At 40.4% G+C, this 18,957-nt stretch overlaps 1 protein-coding gene across 2 annotated transcripts in view; it reads left to right on the top strand.

Annotated features, from left to right (window-relative positions):
• Positions 1-10,121: 10,121 nt before the first annotated feature.
• The window catches only part of Cpvl (carboxypeptidase vitellogenic like), a 123,718-nt gene continuing 114,882 nt past the window's right edge, over positions 10,122-18,957 (top strand). Inside the window, exon 1 of one of the 2 annotated variants that reach the window (XM_013150475.3) lies at positions 10,122-10,270. The gene's annotated coding sequence lies outside the window, so the exon portion shown is untranslated. Of the gene's footprint in view, positions 10,283-18,957 lie in introns of both variants that reach the window. The other variant, XM_013150474.3, reaches the window with a different exon arrangement.

Below are 18,957 nucleotides of genomic sequence, written 5' to 3'. Positions count from 1 at the left end.
ACTAATTGAAAAAAATTTCTTTGTTTGTTTGTTTCCTGTCAAAAATGTGCTGAGATAAAGTAATAATGTAACACAGAGAAATTGGGAGCTACTAATTTTTCCATACACTCCCAGGCAAAGGAGCCCAGAATTTACCAAGTTAGTGTTGACTCACCCTTCTGAGAACTAGTAGGGAAACTCCTTTTCTGCTCTTTTTGTTGACAGGTCTCTGGGTAAGGTGGATGGAAAAACTCAGCCCAGACATTTATATCTCATCAGGGCTCACTGCCACCTATGTCATGCACTGCATAATTTCTAGTGCATAATTTCTAGTGCGTTCATGCACCTTATCACTACCTCCTGGGACGAGAAGTGAATTTAACAGTAGATGGAGTAAAGAGGTTCTCATGATCTCCATTTTCAGATGAGAAAATCAAGGCTGAGAAAAAGGCATAGTTAAGAGCAGAAGCCACAGAAGGAAGAGACGTCGAAGCTGATTGTCCAGCGCATCCTCACTCCAGCTGTTAGTGCTCCTGGCACATAACCATCTCAAAATCCCAGGGAGAGGCTTTCAATCTGCTGAAGTGAGTTAGGCAGGAGGCCAAGCATAAAAACCAACTTATTGTTGCAATTGTTTGAGCATTCCAGCCAAAAGCTACCCTTTACACCTTTTATTTGTATTCCTTTCTTTGGCGATGTTTCCTAGTTCTTGGAGTTATTTCATGGAAACTATAGAACCAAGAAGGTAGAGACTCACTTTTCTTATCAAACCTGCTTTGGATCATACAGGGAATCATCAACACAATGCCTTAATGATAAGCAGCACATCTGGACCAACCACTATTTCCTTTAAAGGGCTTTAAAGGAAAATAAAACCTGAACAAGACCAAATACCATTTTTCACTTGCTTAGTTTCTTGGATCTGTTTGTCACCTGCAAATGTCTTTTCTTTAATCTATAAATAATGGGTTTGCTATAGGCCAGGCACTGTGTTAACAATTGTACCAGAAATTTCATTATGTTCCAGTCAGTCCTATAGGGGTAATGTTGGAGCATTGCTTTCATATAGGAGAAGGGTAAAGCTTAAAGAGGTTAATTAGCACAGCTAAGGTCACACAGCTTATGAATGGCTGATCTGGGAAATAAATTCCCATCAGTCTACTCTAAGGCCATATCCTTAATCAGATGTTAACCTGAGTGCATGGGTAGGTTCATCATAGTATGAGTACACATTTTGCAGGGCTAATATGAAAATTAAAAGAGATGACTATATGAAAAATGTTCAGCAAACGTTAAGCCCACTACAAGGTTTTGCTGTAATTATTCCTTTCAATTTTACACAGGGCAAGCTCTGCTGCTTTTAATGACCAAGTCTACATTAATCCTATAATTCATTCTTAACCCACCCAAGTTTTATTTTCTGCTTTTCTCCGTAGCCAAAGGGAAACTGAAAAGAAGTATTTTGTAAAGAAAAAAAAAAAAAAAAGCTTAACACCTGCTGCTAAAGGGTGCTAAACCATCTGGATTGTCAGAGAAGTATAGACTGGCTTACAAAAGACATAGATTAATTTGGACATTGTTTCCCTATATAAACTAGGCATAAGGAGGCAAGCAACCCAGCGAAGGGTAATCATGCTGAGAGTAGAAGCACTTGTTGTAAATGATTACCATGTAATTACCCACAACTTTCCTGGAGTCTGTAGCCTGAGGCTACTCTTAGGAAGTGTCCCTTCCTCACTAAGTATAAGGAGACTGATTGGCTTCAATAAATTGAACAGGGCATGTGTGTGTGTCTTATGGCCCCAGAACACACTTTTTATGTGGTGAAGACTTCAGTGCTTATGATTGAGGTACAGAACAGCTGGGATGTGTGTGAGGTCTTTAGCTTGATTCAATTCTCCCACTTTCTACAATAGTATAATTTTTTTGCAAGTATATGAGTGTAACTTATCTGACTTCTTTTCTTAAGTAAAGTGTATCCTGAGCAAGTTAATGCATTGTACAGGTCGTGACATTTTTGCATGTGTCTGCAAGCTACATGTTTAAACTGCCAGCAGGCCCCACTAAAGGTAGGTAACAGCACTTAAAAGAAGCAATGGCAGGGGTCTGAACAAGTGTGTGGAGAGACACAGACACTTCCACAAAAGGCATGATCGCTTGCAAGATGAATCTGTTCTCCTTGTTTTCAGTCCAGCTCACATTTATCTTGGTGGCAGCAGGTACAGATGTGAAATACAATCTCTAATCCTAGGCAGTTGCAGTTGTAGTCACCTGCACAAGATGTGTAGACAAGCTATTCTTTGAGTCTTAATTGAACTATAGGGAGCCCTGCAAAGCTTTGACTGAGGGTCAGTCAGGGGCATGCTTTCTAGTGGTGTCCAGATATACTTCAGGATATGGGCTGGAGATCGCTGAAATAGTTGCAGTCATGGGCTTGTCATTATTATAATTCTACAGTCATAGCTGCTGTTCTTGAGCATTTATTTTTAATAGCATGCTATATGTACTATCTCGGGTCAGCCTTTTAGTGTCACCGCAGGATAACTAATATTATTTTTACCATACAGGGATGAGAAAACTGAGATTAAGTACTTGACAAAAGTGACTGGGGAAAAGTTATAGATTGGAATCTGGGCCGGACTCATACTCTGATCTACCACGGCTTTCCATACTCATCTGAATCACTTTCCTTGTTCCTGACATACAATATCTAACACATGCGATTTGAAGGAAGGAGATTTATTTGGGCCATAGTTACAGTCCATGATTTCTGCTTCAAGGCAGAAAATGGCATCATACAGGGGCATTGTGGGAGAAAAGTTGCTCATGTCTTGGTGATCAAGAGGCAGAGAGTGAAACGAAGAAGGCAGGGAAGAGATAAACCTTTCCAGGTCACAGTCACAGCGACTTGACTCTGCACCAGACACCCACCTCCTAATGGTAAGTCAACTGTAGCTCTCCAAATGCCCAATCCGCTCCCTAAATGCCTGCCCTTGCATGCATGAGGAGGCCTTTGTGGGACATTCTTGACCAAAACCATAATGAAACCAGAATCTCTTTGGAATGTAGCTACAGGAAACACAGGGTTTTGGGTAAACCAAAACTTAGGTTGAACCCATCAACCTAATGTTTAAAATTTTTGTAATCAGATAAGAAGCCTCTGTAATCCATTTATTTACTGACTTTCTAGTACTCTCTATATTTAGTTGCAGCACTTTTGATTGTGATTTGATTATAGTTATGGACACTTGGAGACAAACATTTTGTAAGTAACTGTTTTAAAAGCATTAATGATATTTCCAGCTACACCAAAAAATGCCAGCAGATAGCATAGAGAAGGAATTCATTTATGTCTAAGGAAAGACCCACATCAAAGTCACCCTTCTCCTGTGTTCTTGCCGGTCATTTGTGCAGCGTCATCTGGAAGCAAGCCCTAGGGTGAACTCCTCCATTGCAGCTCGGCTTCCCAACAGACTTTGCTCATGAAGTCACCAGATGTGTTCCTGCAGAAGCCATAGTCCATTGAAAAATGGGTGTTAAGAAAGGCAGGGCAAGTTTCATCCAATTGAAATGAGGTACTAAGTCCTCTTTGCCCAGGACATGCTCAGTCCCCAAGACCTGTCAAGGAATCTCAATGTCTCTCTCCCTAAATCGTACCATCCATTCCATGAGGGGCTATAGTGGGGTAAAGAGTACCATGTCAAAGTCCTTTTCCTGGAGCACCAGAATAGGACTTACTTTAACATAGAGTCTTTGAGGACATAATTGGTGAAGGTGAGGTCTTAAATCCAATGGCTGGTGTTTTTATGTGAAAGGAGAGGATGTGCAGAGACACTGAGGAAAGCCCATTTGAAGACACAATTAGAGATGTGAGTGATGCAGTTGCAGGGCAAGGAGTGCCAAGGAGTCCTAGAAACAGTGAAAGAGGCCAGGAAGACTGCTCCATTGCTTCTGAAGGGAGCACAGCTCTGCTGACACCTTTACTTCTGGCTCACCTTTACACACTGCGGTGGAGGTGGAGAACGTTTCTGCCACATGGTTCGTGAGGATTTGCTATAACATTCGTACACTAACTCAGGGCCTGCCCCACAATTGGTGGGTGCTGCACTCTCTTTTGTAGGGATGGTCCTTACTGCAGCCTCCCCACCTATCTCTCCTCTAGATGCCTCCCCACCCCATCCCTGCAACGTGCTTTAACTCTGCCCCCAGAATTGTCTTCTTTAAACCCGAATAAACTTCCAAAGACCCTCTAATTCAGAAATTATGTTTTTGAGATTTTTTCCAAAAATAATCAAATACATATCATTTTTTATATAAGAATATTTCTTGGTGAATTAACAACAAGAAAATACTACAAGCAATGCAAAAGGGCAAATGCTGGGAAGTAGTTGAATAAACTATCATACTTTCATATGATCAAACATTATATAGTCATTAAAACTATGTTTTTGAACTAACTTGTGAATATAATTGGGATATAAATGGTTTTAAGAGCAGGATAAACAACTTCAGGTAACAGAATTTCAGCATTGTTTTAAATGTATGTTTGTATAGATAAAAGATTTGACAGAAAGATAAGATTTTGGTTATCTTTGAGGAGCTACTGTGGAACTTTTAGCTGATATTTCATATATTCTTACATTGCTATAATAATCATGTAGCATGTTCCTAACAAGTAAAACAAGAAATACATCATTTTTTTTTTTTTTTTGTCTTTTTCGTTTTTATCGGTACCAGGGATCGAACTCACGACTGCCTGCTTGCAAGGCAGGCACTTATGCCGCAGAGCTAAATCCCCAGTCCCCAAGAAATACATCTTATTCAAAATATATATCTTATTTCAGAGTCATCTGGTACAGTCACTTTCAAGCTATTTTGACCATATCTTATGGTAAGAAATACAATTTACCTCATGTCAATAAGATGAATAACCCACACACAAGAAGTTGCCCAGGTCCTGATCCTTGGAATCTATTAATATGCCACTTCACAGATTAAATGGGGCTTTGCAAATGGGATTAAATTAAAGATCTTAAAATGGAGAGACTCTCCTAGATTACCCAGGTGGACTCAGTATCATCACAAGGGTCCTTAGCAAGGGGACAGAGAAGGTCCAGAATGAGAAGAAGATGTGAGGATGGAGGCAAGAGGGTGGTGCAAGGCAAGAAGGGCCAAGAAGCAAAGAATGTGGGCAGCTTCTAGAAGGTCGGAAAAGTGAAGAATCAGATCCTCTTCTGGATTCTTCAGGAGAAATTCAGCCTTGCTGACACTTTCATTTCAGAAATCTGACTTCAGAACTGTAAGATAACAAATGTGCATTGCTTTTCATACACTTACATTTGTGGTAAAATTTGGCAGTCAATGGAAAGTACAATGACCATCACACATACATGCAAACTGAAACAGGAAACTTTGTGAAACATTATTTACTATGGTATTTTCTTTCTTACTGCCTTGGGTTGAATTATATATTATACATAAATTCTAATTTCTAGTATCACTGAATGTGAGTTTTTTTTTTTTAAATAGGGTCTTTACAGAGGTGATCAGGTGAAAATGAGGCCATTATGTGATTGCTGTCTTTGTAAACAGGGGACTCTGGGACAGGGAGAAAGGTATACTCACAGGCTGAGACATCGAGACCGTGTATATTTGAAGCAGAGATCTGAGTGATGCTGTCACAAGCCACGGGATGTCTGGGGCTACCAGACATGAGAAGAGGCACGAAAAATCTTTCTCGATTGGTTTCAGAGGGATCATGGTCCAGCTAGTACCTTAATTTCAGACTTCTAGCCTCCACAACTGAAAAACAATACTGTATTGTTTAGAACTGCTCAGATTTTGCACTTTTTACCACAGCCATGGGAGAGTAACATACTTGTTCTGTTCTATAGTTTGATCTGTTCTATTCTACTTAAGAAGATATATCTCCCAATCTGCCAGTTCTGCCAGTTCTGAATAACGTCAGCCCTCACAGCTCTTTCCAAGTTATCCCAGTCTAATCTTCTTAACCTCAGTTTTAGTTGAATTTTTGCTCACCTTACCCTGATACCTTCTCCTTGAGTCATCCTTCCCAGAATGGCAAGGACCCAGGACAAGCTCTTGGCCAGAGAGGATACCTTTGCCCACAGTGGCTCTTCATTTTTCAGTGCCAGCTTCCTGTTATCTCTAGTGAGATTCCCTGGTTCTTTAGGAAGGGACTTGTTCCCTGCTGTCTGATCCCAGGGCATTCTTTATTGGCTCCAAGTATAGCACTTAGCATTTTGTATTGTGGGATCAATTTATATATCTCCATTACTACCTCATTAGCTGAAATGAAAGTTTCTTAAAGAAGACTATTTCTTTTGTCTTTTCTTTTTTAAATGTCTAGCATAGGATCTTGAATACAAAAAATTCTAATATAGGATGATACTGTCATCTTTCCAAAAAGGTGTCATCATCTTCCTTGGCCACATACTAGCCTGGGCAGAATGCCTCCTCATTTCAAAGGCCTTAAAAGCCACCATAATTTCTTGATCCACTGAATGGATCAAAGAAGGGATGCATAGAGGGAGAAAAAACACTGTACTATTAGAATGATGATAGTAAAATAAGGATGTGTGGGACCATTATCAAAAATGAACAAGATCTGGGAAGGTGTATTTTGCTACAAGCAGTCCTGTTCTCTTCCTCCAGCATAGGTGTTCAGCAGGGTATCTTGGAGGCAGACCAGGATCATCCATGACTTTATGACACAAAGTGTGTACTCATTGATCGGCTTGAAGGCCTTGGCACCTTACAGTACTCTATCACAAAGGGTTTCAATTTACAGCCTACAGCACTGATCCCAACAAAACTGTTGTCTTGTCCTTAAGGGCTCTTAAACCTGCTACTGACTTGACCACCATATGAATGAAAGTCCTTTTCAGATATTTGTTTCCAGAGCAAAAACATCTCATTCATATGGAAGATCTGTTCTAGAAAAAACTTTTCCTCCACAATCACCTTATCTAAAATTTATCTGAAATTTAGCCCATCTAGAATTTCTCAAAGATCTTCAGCTGTCTCCACATCAGCTCTCACAAGCTCTCACTTTCACATTAGCTAGCAGGAAATTCAACACAGAAGCAATTCAACATCACACAAGTATTTTTACTTCGGCCGTTATTACTATGGTGCTGATGGGAATGTGCCTTCATGTCCAGTCTGAAGTCCAGGTCATTTAAAGTTGTTTGATATAGGTCCTTCTTGCATTTTTGTCTTATTTCCTTCAATGACACAGATCCTTTAACTGCCTCTGTCACTTTGGTGTTCAAGATCATAGCTATGGAGGAATGGGACATGCCTGACTGGCATGTAATGACCATTACTGATTTTCTACCTTTTAGCCCTTAATCACTTTTAATTGTGTCTCCAGGCCAATCATGACATGACCTCTTATGGGCAACACTGGCTGTGGAATATATATGCTCAGGAGTCACGATGAACAAAACAACTCGAGATTAAATCACACATGGAGAAAATGATGCATCAGGAGATGCAAGAAACACAAGATGTATGAAGTGCTACCAATTTAAGATGGCACATTTTTTACAGAAGAAATCTTTTAAAGTAGGAGTATAGCTGAGTGTGGTGGCATATGATTGTAATCCCAGAACTCTGGAGGCCAAGGCAGGAGGATTACCATGAGTTTGAGACCAGCTTGGACTACAAAGTGAGCTCAAAGTCAACCTGAACTGCATAGTGACATCCTGCCTCCAAAAAAAAGTATATACTCTAAATGTACTTTAAAATAGTATGTATTCACTCTAAAATAGTGATAAGATACACTAAACCAATAACATAATTTTATTGTCATTATTACATATTATATACTATACATAATTGTATATGCTATACTTTTATATGACTGGTAGTACAATAGATTTATTTGTATCGGCGTCACCACAAACACATGAATCATATGCTTCTTTATGACATTACAATGTTACCAGGCAACAGGCATTTTTTTGGCTCCATTATATTTTTATGGGGCTACCATTGTATATGAGGACCATTGTTGACATAATTACACAATGCACTGCATAATGACTGTATTTTAATAAAAGTATTTTTTCTTTTAGTGAATATATGCCATTTTTCACTCAAGGGAACTGAAACAAAAATTAAAATGAAAATGCATTATTTAACATTTGCAAAACGAAATGACTGTGAAATAAATTTAAGCTTTCAAATGGTGCTTTTGTAAATTGCTACATTTGTTCCTCTGAGGTTATTAATATTTCAGTAAGATTTTTGATACACCCTGTTTTTAAAGAAAAATGCTAAAATATGTGTTCATTCTGTGTTGACTTTAAATTTGTCTTGGTTTCCCCTGAACAGGCGTCATTTGGGACATAAGTATGGTTGGCTAGTAGCTGCATTTGTATTTAGCTCCAAAGGAGCTTTTCCAGGGCCAACATACTAAAAACCTTCTACTTCTGCGTCTTAAAAGGCTGCACTCCCTGCAGTAGTGTGAGGGTCTATGGGAATATGTGGGCTGTGTCCCTCATTCCCAAAGCGTACCTCCCCAAACCTTGTTCTGAGGATTCAGGATCATCAAATTCTCTTCCCAAGTGGCACTGGACCTGCTTCAAATGTCCCCCACACTAGCAACTGTGTTGTCTCCCAATGACTACGTTCCCACGGGCAGACAGTGTTCCCTCTGTTCTTCTTACTGTGGGCTCAAGAGGTGTTTGGTGTGGCTCCTTCTGACAAGTCAGACTGAGCTTCCACCTGTGGGCTGGTGCCCGGAGGGAGGGAGAGGTGGCTGCAGGCCCGGAGCTGGAAACCAGCTTTCTGCTCCACAGAACATGTTAAGTACAGAACATCCGGGAGTTTGAACTTGGCCTTTCATCATTACAAAGGTGTGTCTGTTAGGGCAGAAAGGTAGAATCTACAATATCTAATACTTTGTTAACTTTAGCTGGTAACTGCAGTATTTAGGCATGTGGCTTATGGACCTTTATTTATATTCTTGGGGCCCTCCAAATTTTAAAGGTGGGTTGTTCTTGGCCCTAAAGAAAAAAAACTTTTTTTCCCCACCACAAATTTTTCTCCATAGAGAGGCAAGTGGATGGGAAGCACTTCCATGCATAATTATGTTGGCAAGTGATGGCTGCATTGACTACAGTTTTACATGTTGTTCATCTGGTCCTCACAACAACCAAGCAGGTAGGTACTCAGCAGAAAAGAGAGATTCAGTGACATTAATTTGTTTCAGGCTGCAAAGCTGGTGCTTCATATAGACTTAGTTACATGACAAGCTACCCAGGACTGAAAATGGCTTAAAACAGTAATGATTTTTTTCCCATTGGTTGGTGGGTTGGCTGGGCTGGTGCTGCCTGGTCTCTAACGTGCAGCCAGGACTGGAAGCAGTGCAAGGGCCTCTCCCTTGTGTCCCAGGTGTTGCTGCGGCCTCTGGCAATGATGCCCGGGCCTGATTTTGTCTGATCTCCTTACCATGGCACACCCTTGCCTCTTTCCATCCTGCTGGGCCTGTGGTCAGATTCAGTACCCAGCACCTGGTGGTGGTGGTTAACATGCACTTAGAAATGACATGAGCCTGAAGAGGTTCCTAGCCTAAGTCTGTTTTCCACTTACAGAATGGGGATGATTATAGACAGAACACATAAGGGTGCTCTAAGATTCCAGTGCAATAATGCGAGAATAGCTCTCGGCACATTAGCATTTGCTCACTATTAGTGAGACTGGATGGTGGCTGACCAATGAAGGCATGTTAAGTTTTTTAAAAAAGAAATAAAAAACTACATAGTTTCCTGGCAAATACCAGGCTTATAGATAGAGAAGTAATTTCAAAAATTCTGAGATAGTACCTTTTAAAAAGTGGGAGAGAAAATAAAAACATAACAATGAAAGGAACAAACCAAACCATTCAGCAACCTGACTAAGCTTTCTTTGTTAATTTTTAAGATGCCACCCTGGGGCTGTTTGCCACTTGGGGATAGAAAGTGCTGACCTGATGTCATCAGGTTTCTGGAATCAAGAGGTGGAGACAGGTCTGGTCACGTGAGTCTAGAACTTTTTAAAACTGGCATTGTGCAGAGTACTCCGATGGTCCACTCCCGCCCGGCTGGGGAGCCGCCGCCAGCTGGCCATCTGGGTCCATGCGCACAGCGCGCCCCTCCCAGCGCCGTCGTTAGCCCGGCGTGAGCGCTGCCAGCTGTTCGCGCATCCAGCAGCGCTGCAGGAGGACCTCGCCTGTGTTCCCCGGTTCCCGGACACGGGGCGCAGGAGCCTTCAGCAACCAGAGGTGAACAGCGCTGTGAGTGAAGTCGGGCGAGGTGGCCTAATGTTCAAGGTGGTGCAGTGGGGATGCTGTAGGCTTGTCCAGCCCGGGTCTCTCCCGAAGGCTCCAGAGGGGGTCGCAGCTCGGTTCTTCCAGGCCAGAAGGCGATTTCCAGCAGCCCTTTTTGAAGAACGCCAAGCTGCACTGCCCTCTGTCCTCTGTGCTAGAACAGGGGTGCAGGGAAAAGGCTCATTCTTCTCCCTGCCTGGGTGCCTCTCTAAAGGTGATTTTTGACTTCAGGGGAGAGAATTGAGAGTAGGGACATTGGAAAGTGCTTTAGATTTAAATTTGCCCCCCAGGATCCGAGGCTTAAGGGAAAGAGGGAAAGCCCAGAAGGAAGGCGATGGTGATTCTTGGAATGTAGGGTTAGGAGAGAACCCTGTAAGGGGAACAAGTGGAAACAGGTCCCTGCTGAGCGGAGTCGATCCTTGAGTCCTGGCAAGTCTGCTTGATTCTAGAGAAAAACTGGCTTTTTCTTGTGTACAGCTAAAACCCAGGTCTGACCCCCTGAAGCCTTCGGTTTTTAGTTGGTGACCTTGGATAAGTTACTTAAGCTCACCAAACCTGAGGCTCCTGTTCTGAAGGATGAAGGTAATGACAAGTTTTTCTTTCCACATCCAGAATTGTTACAGTAAGAATATAAATAACATATAGAAAGTCCGCCCTGGGCAGTGCCTGACTTTTCAGTGGAAGGTAATTTTCCTTATGAGTTATGATTAATGATAAAGGCTGTGGTGAGGAGAGAATAGGCAACGTTTGAAACTCTGGCCATACATCATTGTGGTTACCCATGACTCCTGGGCAGTCACCTTTCCATCCTCAACTTGCCCTGCAGTCCCAGAGGGTTCCGGTGGAAACTGTTTGGATGCTGGAGCTTGACTACTCTGTGCTGGAGTGCTGGCTACCGTAAGCACAACTTGGGTGATGTTAATGACGTTCCTTTCCTCAACACATTCAATTTCTCATTGAATGCAGAAAAAGGACTTATGCCCCATGTTTCCTTTAAACTTAATAACTGAGTGCTGGTTTGGGTCCGTTTGTGTGCACGTGCGCACATGTGTGTGCATGTGATGAATAAGAACAGAGAATTTTAAAAGTAAAGGAGAACAAGTTTTATTAACTTGAAAAAATCTATTAAGAAAGTTGTTCAAAAAGAGACTTGTGATCCTTTTGGAAAAGTGCAGTGCCCTGGCTTTTACTGGTATATGAAAATCTGTGCAGTTGTCAAGGTGTAGATGTGTGTGCGCTCCAGTAGTAGAAATACAGTGGTAACCCTTCATAACTTAATGGTAGTTTTCTTGGCAAGAAGCTGTTTCGTTCACCTTTTATGGGAGTTGATTGCTTGGGAGGGACATAATTGGTTTCACAATATATAAGAATCTAGCTTATAAACCAATTTTCAGTGGGATTCTACTGGGCTGATTTTATAGCCTGAGAAATAAGTGGGCTTTGACTGACAGTTTGAGTGATTTAAAAGTGTTAAGAAAGCCTACTGTGTTTACCAGCTGATGCCCTACAAAAAAATTAGAACAAGCAGCAACAGCGTGACTCGATTTTGTTAATGAATATGTGTTTGTTTTTGGAAGTGTATGATTTGTTAAGGGAAAACTGGTGTCCTCCTCTGCACAAAGCAAGACAGTAAGAGAGGGAGAGAGTAGATCATGCCTCAGATACCTTTTTATTAACACCCAAATGCCCAAGGTGAATAGTTAATGATCTATTCTTAATAGGAAATATGATGGTCTGGTTTAAAGAGCAAATATCACTATTTTAGGTTAACAGTTCCAATGGTTTTATAATATGGAGTTTTCATGGACTGAAGAACACTCGAAACAACTTAGGTAGGGAAGATTTTCATAAAGGTGCCTGTAGAACAGAGAGTCATTAATATTTGTGTTTTTGAAAGAGAGAGGCCTGGGGAGTGACAGCTGTAACCTAGCATGTGGGAGGCCCGGGATTCCATCCCCAGAACCACCACACAAAAATTGTATTAGCTTGAGAGAGTGGATAGAAAGCTGAAAAGAGCTTTATTTTTCTAGAACAAGTCAAGGATGGAGTTGGAATTTTTATGCTGTGATTTACAAATTCAAAGAGTCAAGTAGAAATAGACTTAAATAGACTTATGTTAGGCTCCTAAGTATAGCTGAGCTGGAACCAGGGTACTAAGATCTCTTTCCCTGGGAGATGTTGCAGGTGTAGTCTTAACACATCAGATCCTTTTCTTTTATTGCTTTATCTCAGAACCTGGAAGCAAAATAAGGGAATAGTGACGTGACTGTGTGAGGTATTAAGGAGAGCTGTGGCTGCATTAACATTGTAGATAGACCAGTCACTAAAATACTGATCATCAACACGTATTTATTCTGTTCAGAAAACTTTATACAAAAAGATTTGCTTCCAGATCTTCTCACTCTTTACAATTGCATTCAACCTAAAATAATGATGTTGCTTTAGTTTGCAAAAGCGAATTCTTAGCATCTTATTTTTCTAGTGCAGTTGGGGCGTGCCTCTTATCTATTTCTCTGTAGTCTAATGCTACATAGTGGTCATCTTTAAATTGCGTAGAGTTGGTTACTGATCAAAAGTACTCAAGCATACCTGGAGCTATCCCTTCCTTCTTTCCTTTTGAGATTACATTCTCCTTATGTGTCTCTCAAGACTTGTTGGCATATCATGTAACTCTATGGTCTTTGGGAAGCAGATAGCCAGCTCCCATGAGATTCATTCATGTTTTTAAGTATGATGATGAAAATGTTCACAGATTCAGAAAAGGTGAAAGAGTTTAAAGCATGTACCAACTTTTCCCTCCCTCAGATTCTAAGTTGGACGACCACTGGTTACTTCCTACTATTTGACTAGAACTATGCTTAACAAAACCGTGAAATATACACAACCAAGTACAATTTGGGGAGAAAGTTTTGGTTTGAGTTGGAGGATAGAGAAAGGATTGTATGACTTTGTTCTGGAACCTTATGTTTTAGGCTGAGGAAGACCTTGGATTTTAAATGTTTCTGTGTTTTCCTGGTTATAGTCAGAAGCATTGAAGTCATTTGAGGAAAAAATTGTCTCATGTTTTCCAAGAACATTCTAGCACCAGCATTAGGTTGCATTAGAGTGGAGAGCATCTGAAGCCTGAGATGTGTTAGGAGGTTTTGTAAGTGTCTCGGGGCAAGTAATTGTGGATAGAATGTGAATAGAATGGATTGCAGACAGGAAAAGGGAAGAGAGGGAGGATTTGGGAACTAATTGGACCTTAGGATTCTTGGTGTTTGAATTCAAACATCTGCAATAATAGTGTGGTCACTATAGTAGGGTCACTATATCAGGAATAGTCACTATATTAGAGCAGGGAGAAGTTTAAGGGGACCATAAAGTTTTGGTTATACTCTTAAAGAGATCTGAAGCCTTGTGTGGTCAAAGTGTCAGCTGATAGTAGGATATTGTCCTGTAATGCTCGACAACAGTGATACCAAGACTAAACAAACACACTCAAAGTGTGGTTGAATGTGAATGTGAAGAAAGAGGAGACCTAGAAGAAAATCTGTCTGTATAAAGTTTTCAGAACAGAAAAAAATACATGTTGATGATCAGTATTTTAATGACTGGTCTAGCTACCACATTAACGCAGCCACCGTTCTCCTTAATAACTTAAAACAATCACAAATTGAAAAAGTCTGCCTGCTAGTGGAATGGAATGTCTTTCCTACTCCCACTATGTGGTTAGCTGAGAAAGAAAGAGAGAAAGTGAGATGTTTTTATGTAGGAGTTTTAAAACATATAGTGGAAACTACTTCCAAATAGGAGGTCACTGCATGTTGTGAATTTGTCTTTTCACAAAGCAATTCCTGTTGTGTCTGGGAAACATAACAACATATCCTGATTGTGGTCATATTTTCAATTCAAACCTCAGGTGTGACTCTTTTTCTGGACCTATGGTCACTAAGACTTTATCCTGCTAATCAGCAACCAAAACTGTCCCCTTCCTTTTTACTTTAATACTTTGGTACATGCCCTCCCCGGTGAATAAGTAAACATTCAGCTCTGTAAACTGATTTTATTATAATTACCACTATCAAAGTAAGAGAAATTAGATTTATTTAGCACCTGCTCTGTTGCTAGAGATTGTTGCAAGAACTGTCTTTTATCTCTCTGCAGTTTCTGAGTTGTTTGTATAAATATGTGTAATCTCACATATCTCCCTCCATAACAGTGAAGACTAGTGTGGTTCCATTTAGAATGCAAGGACTTTGTCAAGGTATAGGTTTTTGAAGTAGCCGAAGCCACATGTAAATCATCCTTCATATTCTATCCATCGGATTCCATCACTTTCCCAAACACCCACTGTGTGCCAAGCACATGCATGCACGGATTTCTTGCTGTGACGGCTCTGAGATTGTTCAAAGCAGAACTGCACAATTGGTTATCTCTGGTGGGATGTTTGCTCTCTCCTGTCATGTTTTCACTAACACTTCATGAGCTCTGCACAAAGGGCCAGCCTTCCTCAAAAATACCACACATTAAAACTGATGCAAGACCAGGAAACCTTGCTGGTAGACTTCCCTCAGTCTAACAATCGTTTCATTAATTCTTATGATCTTGCCTTCAACTCTCTGCTGAGTTTTTCTGAAAAGGTAAAATCCAGAAGGCTCTTTTGTGTTGTTTATCCTGCCAATCTTTTGCCTGCTGTCATCATCCCACTATGTCTTTTTGCTTTCATTTATTTTCCCTCCATTGTGAGCCTTTGGAAGGACACAGAACTGATAACAAGATCACCTCAAACCATAAGAATGGTGCTATTTCCTCACCCATTTTTTCCTGAACTTAGAGGTGGCCAATTGTTCAGCGAACAACAGAATTTTCATTGCGAGTGGGGTCGGGGAGTCAATGAAAATTTATTAAATTTATCTTAATAAGTTTAATTTTAATGTTTATCTTAGTAGGTATCAGAACTGAGACACTGAACTGTTTCTTTTTTTGTATGATATTTACCCAATCTGTCTGAGATTACTATATGTATCTGAGTTATCGGTATGTGTTTGTCTTCTTTTCTGGAACGAGGTTTCTCTGAATGCAGGTGCTGTCTCTTTTTGTATTTGACTCTCCCATAAGTTTAGGCAAGGTGTCTCACCCTGTAGTATGTGCCTGGAGCACCCATGAATTGACAAAACTATTTCCATGAACATGGATCAAGAGATGCAGTTGTTTAGTACTGAGAGAGGTCAAGAAGTTTGCAAAAGAAGACTTAGCCAGAGAAAAGCTCATAGGCTCCTATGTTGAGCAGCAAGAAACATAGGAAATGAAAGACAGACCCTTTCTGAAGTCTGCCTGAAGCCTCGGATGTGGAGTCTGCATTTGACACAAGAAGAGAGAAACAGCTGTAGCTAATTGTGCCAATGAGTAATAGTCCTGCCTTGATTTCTTGATGAAGAATATTAGCAATCAGCAGATCAACTGGCAATAATTTGTTTTATATTATTTTGTTTTTTCTTTAAGTATCAGAGTGTTTGTCAAGTTAACTTGACTTGGAGCATAACACTCTTGTGTCACTGTGACCCAGGGACTTCTTGAACTGGCAGATGGCCATGCTCAGTGTGAAACCACAACTTTTCCCACAATGCACTGTGTGCCTAAATTAGGTGTCTGCCAAACTCAAGCTTTGTAATTCAGACAATACTTTCTGGAAGCTACTGTTTTGAGAATTTGTTGGTAAGGTTTTTGTGGTTGTTAAATCTATACTCAGAAAACATGGTCGAACTACTTTTGTGGCATAGACCCTTTCTTGTGTAACTGGCTTAGCAAACTGACAATATGTGTAAGTTCAGTTAAGGGAGCTCCTTTTTAAATCAAGGTGCTCAGCATGGATCATCACTGTGCCTCAGTCTGGGGCAGCTTTTTCCTAATCTTGTTAGCTGTTGTTTAGAATTCTAGAAATTTCACCCTGGTAGAGAACCATGGAACCATCTGATTCCTTGGAATTTACAAATGAAGGAACTTTAGTTTAGACATAAATTGCCTTGTCCATGAAAGCACCTGTTGACACGGTAAGGCAGGGTCTTCAACCTATGCACATGCAGGAATTTCGCAGAGGACTTTCCTGTATGGCTCAGAATAATATGGAGAGCCACAACTGCCCACCATGGCCCAGCTTTATTATCTGATTTGTTTTTCATTCTCCTTGATATCTGTTTTTTTTTTTTTTTCCTTCAGAACATCTTTGAAGAAGAATGTTAAAACCCACTAAGTGTAGGCATACACTTGCAATGAGACACGTTTTCTTAGCTTATCTGCAGCAAAAATGGTTCATATCAGATGGACCAGGAAACTAAGAGGAAGCTTCTAAACATTTTGGTCTTATGCTGAGTGACACAATGGAGGGAATGAGGAAAAGAGGACCCAGTTCCCGGGCAGTTTAGCCACTGACTTTCTCAGCCATCTCTTTCTAGAAGAGATGGACAGAATTATGTAACCAGTAGGAAATCAGCCAATAATCAGAAAAAAAAGACGGCGAGTCATTTTGAAGTGTGGTCTTACTTGGGTATGTAGAAATATTACTAATGTTCTGTTGGGCACATCTTAGTCTAGTTAGCAGCAAGGCTGAGTTCTATATTCATAGGGATCTATGAGGTATGATCAAACTGTATGATAGATGTTTACATTTTTTAAAAATTACAATAAAAACACATTGCCAGTCATCCCCCTCAGAATACTCCTGTTCTTTAAACATCCTTATCCCAACATTCTTGCCACTTTTTGAAGAGTAATGGAAGTCACCTTTTGTGAGTATCTTTATGAAACTTGATCACAAGTACAGTGAATGTGGCCCACTGAGAAGGTAGGTTTGTAAAAACTACCTTAGTCACTGGATTCGACGGTAACTTCTAACTCTTCCCCAGTGTCAAAATGACCGTGATGGGTAAACATTTTGAATCAATTCAGGACATTGAGGCAGCCATGATAGTGCAAATAAAGGTACTCAACAAAGAGGACCCCCAGAACTGCTTCAGAAAGTGACAAGAGGAACACAATGTGTTGGAAGTGAGAGGGAATATTTTGAGGGGTACAAATGGCTATGTGTCCTTTACTAATCTTTTTAAATTTAAAAATTCATGGTATTTTTGTCACGTGTTGGAAATTCTCTGGGTCCCTTTCTCTTAACACACATGCATGCAAGCACATAACACAGATGCCAGCTAAACTCATGATGAAATCAAGTAGTGGGAGATCTTAGTTAATGATACCACCCGGCACCCAAGCCAGGTCACCTAAGTCACATCTGGCAATTACTGTAGATTCTGTTTATGGGGTTCTGCTAATTTTACCTTCGTATTGTTTTCCAATCTATCCCCTTCACCCTATACTCTTCCTATTTCTCTGACCTAGTTCAGACTCCCATCATCTTTATTCTGAATAATGGTGAATCTTTTTAGCTTTCTAGCTGAAACCCATCCTTAGCATGGTATTCTTTTCAAAACCTCATGTAGGTACAATCTCTTGTATAATTTTATAGACTTCATCCAATTAATGGTCACCTCTAAGTGTTGTTCTAGATACCTTTAAAAGCAGCATTGTTTATTGAATGCAATGTCTTCTGTTCTCTCCTTAAAGAGTTATTTTGCTACATAATTGATGTTTCTTTCTGTTTTTTTTTTTTTTTTTTTTTTTTTTTAAGTTGGTACTGGGAATCGAACACAGGACCTCATGCTTGCCTGGCATGTTCTGTACCACTGAACTATGTCCCTGACCCAAATTGCTGTTTCTTTTGAGGCTGTTTTGTTTTGTCTCATGTAGTTCTTTTGGATTTTTTTCCACATTGGAGACTTTCCTGTGGTTCTTTGTAGTTTGTTAAAGTAAGTATGAGCAACTTACACTGCTTGGAAGCTTGATTGTGTGGAAGGGACCTAGTAGCAGTTACAGTGGATTGGAGGTTCCAAGACATTTCCCTGAGCACTCCATATGTCTGTCTTTGTAGATTCTTTCTCTAAGAGGATTCAGTTACTGCAGAGAAAAATCACCTGGTCTCCTTCGTAGGGTGAGAACGCAGGCAGACAGCCCTTGTTGCCAGCTTTCTGAGTCCTGGGAATTCCAGGGCTAGAGTGTATTAGTGTACAGACTTTCTCTCGGTTTGCAGTAGGATGTCTTTCCTTGCTGTTTCTTTTATTACCAACGCTAGAGTGTCTCTGGTGAAATTCTTGAAGAAAAACTTTTCTACAGACTGTCTCTACAGACTTCTTTTATGTTGTCATGGAAGAGGAGGTCAGAGGATCAATATATTGTTGTGGACTTTCCCCAGACCCTCCTTTGTTATCCTCCTGCTTTATGTCTTTGATGTGTCCAATACTTTCTATTTTTGAGCTTTTCTGAGGTTCTGAAATATGAACCTGTTGTTCATTTATATTCTGCTTTTATTCCTTATAAATCATTTACTTTTTTATCTAACAACAACAAAACTTCAATCTGCCTCAGTTCCTGTTATCAGTTATGTTTTCTTAGGCCACAGGGTTTATATCCTTTAAAAAATGTCCTTACTCAGGTTTCTCCAGAGGTTCCTGTAGGAATAGGAATAAAGAATATGCTCAGCTTAACATGTTTCAGCAGAAAGTTTACTCACCATTTTGACATAGTGAAAGTGTTCTACTGGTATCTGAAGAAGA

Source organism: Cavia porcellus, unplaced genomic scaffold, assembly GCF_034190915.1.
Source record: "Cavia porcellus strain 051 isolate PalLab524CR breed Dunkin Hartley unplaced genomic scaffold, mCavPor4.1 scaffold_2, whole genome shotgun sequence".
NCBI lineage: Eukaryota > Metazoa > Chordata > Mammalia > Rodentia > Caviidae > Cavia > Cavia porcellus.
Note: the sequence above shows the minus strand (reverse complement) of the source record. Positions and strands in the feature narration are given on the sequence as shown.